The sequence below is a fragment of the Myotis davidii genome, unplaced genomic scaffold (assembly GCF_000327345.1).
Source record: "Myotis davidii unplaced genomic scaffold, ASM32734v1 scaffold42, whole genome shotgun sequence".
NCBI classification, from domain to species: Eukaryota; Metazoa; Chordata; class Mammalia; order Chiroptera; family Vespertilionidae; genus Myotis; species Myotis davidii.
In genome coordinates this window covers 3231775-3237299 of record NW_006294243.1, presented here as the reverse complement: position 1 = coordinate 3237299, position 5525 = coordinate 3231775, and the positions used below count along the sequence as shown (strand labels likewise).

Genomic DNA, 5525 nt, shown 5'->3' with positions numbered 1-5525 from the left:
AAAGGTATATATTTTTTGTTGAATAAATGCATGAATTAATAAATAAGTTAAAGAATAGCTGGATGACACAAGGTTAGTCATGATTAAATCTCCTGATCTGTGCATAATACCCCAGTCCTCCATTCACTCTGATTTATAGAGGTTATCTAATTGCTCCATGTTTCTGACAATGTTTGTCATAAGACAGGATGGTGTGAGATGGGAAGTGGATACCTCTTTATAAGTTGGACCAATCTGTACAATAAGAAGTTGTGTGTATTTCATACTTATATTTTCTACCAACAAACATGTTTTTAAAAATAACATCTATTGTCATAAATTATATTCTCTCATTTTTATCATTTTCCCTTAATGCTTTTATAATTACTAATTTTAAAATTGTATAATGTAGTTTGCTTCTCTGGCTAATTTTTCTCTTGACAGTGTGGTCTTCTAGCACAGAGCTTTTTGAACTAGTGGTGTTGAAGACAAATATTGTTTTATTTCTTGATATAGGAATCAAGAAATATCTTTTATTTCAGATATAGGAATTTTAAAAGAAGCAAGAATTTGCTTTTTCCAGGGGATAAGGGAGGCTGAGTTCACAAGTAAGCAAAGCTGATGACATTAAGGATTAATACCTGTTTTTTCCCCCAGAAATGTTGGTAGATTTCTTTGAAACTCAGTGTTTTTACCTGCAAAATGGGAATTAAGATAATTGTCCTTCCAGCCTGAAGGATCACTATAAACATCAAACCACGCACGTCAAGAGTGTGTAAACAATTCAGCAACATAAATATGCAGTTGCATGTGTATGCATATATGTGTGTGTAACATTATTTCGACTATTATTTTTATAACCTGAGCCACCTGATTCTCAAGCATGTCATAGTTACTGAGTTAGTGCTCCTTGGTTTCCTTTCCTCCTACGTCCCTTGGGCACACATCCTATACAATAAAAAGTTAATATGCTAATTAGACTGAACAGCAGAACAATTGTCAGAAGGACCCTCTGGATGACCTTCCAGATGACCTTCCAGACAAAGCCGGGGCTTCGAGGGCTGAGCCCCTTGCACGAATTTCGTGCATCGGGCCTCTAGTTATTATATATGTATTTTAATTGGGAGTGGGCTTTTATTTTTTAATTTAAGAAAGGCTTCTTTCCTTTGACTCAGTTCTACTACTTCCCTTAGATATTTACAACCTTTTAAAAAAATGTCTTCATGTGTTCACATAGATCTTCTTTGATATTTATAAGTGCGATACCTTCCTAGTTTTTCCTTTTAAGTCTTAGGCTTTATACTCTACACCATCATCTACTTTACCAGATCCTTTTTATAATTCACCCTCTTTTTCCTTCAAAAAAAATTTTTTTTTATCTTCAGTAAAGCAGTCTTATTCCCTCATTCCTTCACATGAGCTGGTGGAATTTAAAGTTTGTTGCCCAAAGTATTGTTACCGTTCACTTTGAAACATGACCCGCTTTTAAGTTATCCCTATATTTCCAATGGAAACTAAACAGCCCTGCCAGAAGTGCCATATACTTGGGGCGGGGTAGGGGGGAGGGGAAGGGTGCTCACAGAACTAAGGCACTGGAAAACTCACTGGGACTTGTTTACTCAGCCTTGCCCTATTTTCAAATGGTATATTTCCCTTAATTTTTCATGTACTTTCCTTACCATGCCTTATTTTATTGTGCACCATCTTCCTCTCTGTAAATTGAAGGCCAATAATTCTCCTTGCACTGGTCTCAGCATTGTCACATTTCATAGAGCCACTTCTGCATCTGGTATCATATTAATGGATTTGCTACTTTGATCTGTTTAGTTTTACTTCCCACCGCTCATATTTGTCTACAGCCTGTGCTCCTCCTGGAACTCAAAGAGTGTCATCTGCATGAAATAAAATTCATTTCAGACTAAGTGTAGCATCCCATTTTCACTGGTGCATTTTATTTCCCTGGAAGTGCCCTAAATCTCACTGTAAAAGGGTTTTCAGACCGACACACAGAGAGACACTAGACGAGCAGGCTTGTCTCGTGTCTCTGGCACCTTGAATTACACACCCTTCACACACTTTCACCCGCCGCTGCGTATGGGCATCTGATGGGGTTGCTGGTAAATGTGTTCACATATTTTAGCAATGCTCAGACAGATGGTCTTAAAGAGAAACTGTTTGTGTTGTTGTTTTTCCAATCAAACATTTGCTTCACTGAAATAAAATTAATGTTCTTCCCACTTCCCCTTAAAGCATGATGTCTCCTCAGATTCCTCGACCCAACAGCTTTTTTCCCTCCTACCATGATGCCTATTGCATGTCTTATGCTGTGCTTTGAAAATTCTATAAATCAATGTCTAGTTTCAAAGATTGGCTTTTAATATATGTCTTTAATTAAAAAAGAAAACACATAAACTTGAGATTCACTTGTGATGACCATTTTAATATTGTAATAAATAATATCTAAAATGTGCCTAATTTATCCACAGTATTTCATTGGAATACTTTTTCCTTGGATTCACTTCTTGAACTGTGATAGTTTCCAATAAAATGCGTATTCTTTCGTTGGCACCTTGCATCAGCTCAGATTCCTTCTTTGTTCCTGTTTCTCAAGTTACTTTCTTTATTTTATTAATATCTTTATTGATTTCAAAGAGAGGAATGGAGAGGGAGAGAGAGAGAGAAACATCACTAATGAGAGAGCATCACCAGTCGGCTGCCTCCAGCACGCAGTGGGGAAGGAGCCTGAAACCCGGGCATGTGCTCTGACTGGGAATCGAGCCGTGACCTCCTGGTTCATAGGTGGGCACTCAACCACTGAGCCACGCCGCTGGGCTCTGAAGTTTCTTGCTAATGATCACTTCCATTATTTAAGGAACACAAGCACATCATCATTGTTTTCCCTTAGTGCCAAACTAACCCTTAACTTGTTTGCTCTCCTCTCCTCTGTCCTGTTTCCCTGCACAACCTCACATAGCTGTGGGAAGTGTCTTTGTCTTCCTCTTTCTTCTCTCATCACCCTATCTTAATAGACCTGTGTGAATTTCTGCTTCCAAATCCCCACCTTGGTTTTCTGTCTGTGTACGCATGTAAGCATTTCTGCAGCTATTTTGCTCTTTAAAGCTCTTGGCTTGAGTCCTTCTCTAGGGAATTGTCTTTATATCATTTTTTAAAAATACGAACCCTCACTTTGTGACATCTGGAAAGGTAAGCAGGGATTCTCTACCCTTGATCATCCCTCTTATAGTTTTTAATATCTTCTTGTTCTCATAGGGATATTCTCAACCTCCAAATATCTCTGCCAAATTCCTCAGCTTTTGAGAAATTAATTTTAGCTATTATCATAGCAGGATCAGAAAAAGTAACATCTTTCACATTGCATTATACAATCTCTAGTTTCCCTTGTATAAAAATACTATCAGTTCCTCTGACCCACTTTTCCAGGGATTTTTGGTAAATATTCACAACTATAAGCATGTATATCTAAACTGGAATTCTTCAATCTGATATTACAGATTAGCTTACACTTTTGACTTTATTGCCAAGTATTTTGGAGTTAGGAAGACCTCAAACTTTAGCCACTTATGAACTAAATGATTCCATGTCTCGATTTCCTATTGGAGAAAAGAAAATATTATTTAGTGTGATTTTGTTTATTGTTGTTATCTATGTTGCTGTTCTTGTCACGTCAAATGTAATACATGTGAGATTTGTGGCAAAATACTTAAATCTCTGACCTTTAATTTCCTTATCTTTAAAATTAAAATAATAATACTTCCCCTGCAGAGATGCTACATATCTTAGCGATGATGATTGCAAAGTCACCGACATTCAAGTATTGGTGATGAGGATGATGCCATCTTCAAAATATGCCTTTTATAGTTTATTCTATCCCTACAGTATTTTTTCCTGAGGGCTAAAATCACCTAGTATCAGTTTGTTTTTGTTTTTAACATGGTGAGAAGTTATTTGGCTCCATGAATAGTGTTGGCCCCCACTCTGAAGGGTCCTGTGTTCAGTTCTGGTCAAGGGCATGTGCCTCGTTTGCAGGCTCCATCCTAGCCCTGGTTTAGTACATGTGGAGAGCAAGCAATTGATGTGTCTCACATCAATGTTTCTCTCTCTCCCCCTCCCTACCACTCTCTCTAAAAATCAATGGAGCTTTCTGGTGGCAGAGTCTGGGTGAGACAGGCAGAAATGGCACCTGGCAAGGGGAAGGAAAAGAAGGAAGAACAGGTCATCAGCCTCGGACCTCAGGTGGCTGAAGGAGAAAATGTATTCAGTGTCTGCCACGTATTTATATCCTTCAATGACACTTTTGTCCATGTCACTGATCTTTCTGACAAGGAAACCATCTGCCATGTGACTGGTGGGATGAAGGGAAAGGCTGACAGAGATGAGGAGATGAGTCCTCTCCATACGCTGTCATGTTGGCTGCCCAGGGTGTGGCCCAGGGGTGCAAGGAGCTGGGTATCACGGCTCTTCACATCAAATTCCAGGCCAGGAGGAAACAGGACCAAGACAGCTGGACCAGGGGCCCAGTCAGCTCTAAGAACCCTTGGCCGCTCAGGAATGAAGATCGGACAGATTGAGGATGTCACCTCCATCACCTCTGACAGCACCTACAAGAAAGGGGGTCACTGTGGCCGCCATCTGTGAACAGGACTCCTCAATTATTGTTTTCTGTTAATAAATGCCTTTGTGTCAGAAAAAAAAAATCAATGGAAAAATATTCTTGGGTGAGGATTAACCAAAAAAAACACATAGAAAACCCTTGCATATGTTTTACATGGGAGGTGAAGTTACTTTAATTTACCATGTTTATTTTTCTCTCTCCATTTCTCATTTCCATTCATACATTGTACACTTTAAATGCCATGCCCTGCACATTCATAATATTCATTCTAACATGACAGACCAGTGCATAGAGCCTGGAATACAGACCTTTAACCTTCAGTACAGTCCCCTCTATGGATTTGATATTGAGTTATTGGACTAACATATACATTTTGTTTTTTTATATTCCAATTCCATATATTTTTCTTCCTTTATGTGACACTTACTGGGTATCAAAAACATGCCAGGCAATGTGCTAGCTACTAGAAACACAAAGGTGAATATAATGTCCTTGCTCATATGATTTCACAAATTATTAGAAGGTGCACCCACATGAAACACATAATTACAGTAAAAGTGATTTTTTGTGACTTTCATTCTACCTTGATTTGAGAGCAAAATATCAGTTGGCTACCCCCGCATGTCCTCCACTGGGGATTGAGCTACAACCCAGGTATGCTCCCTGACCTGGTATCTTCCAGCATACTTTCAGTGCACAGGACGATGCCCAACCAACTGAACTACACCGGCCAGGGCTGTCATTTTTCTTTAGCATCTTTTAATATAGGGAAAAAAAGTCTTTATTTTTTTACATCATTGACTTGTTGAAAAAGTATAATCAATGGTCTTATTAAATGACCCGCATTACTTCCTTATGGTGTCCTTTAATTTATTGCTCTAACGCCTATATTTTCTATAAACTGGAAGTAAGA

General features: G+C 38.6%; 1 pseudogene; it reads left to right on the top strand.

Moving 5' to 3' along the window:
• Positions 1 to 2053: 2053 nt before the first annotated feature.
• Positions 2054 to 4635, top strand: LOC102771449 (annotated as a pseudogene).
• The last annotated feature ends 890 nt before the right edge of the window (positions 4636 to 5525 follow it).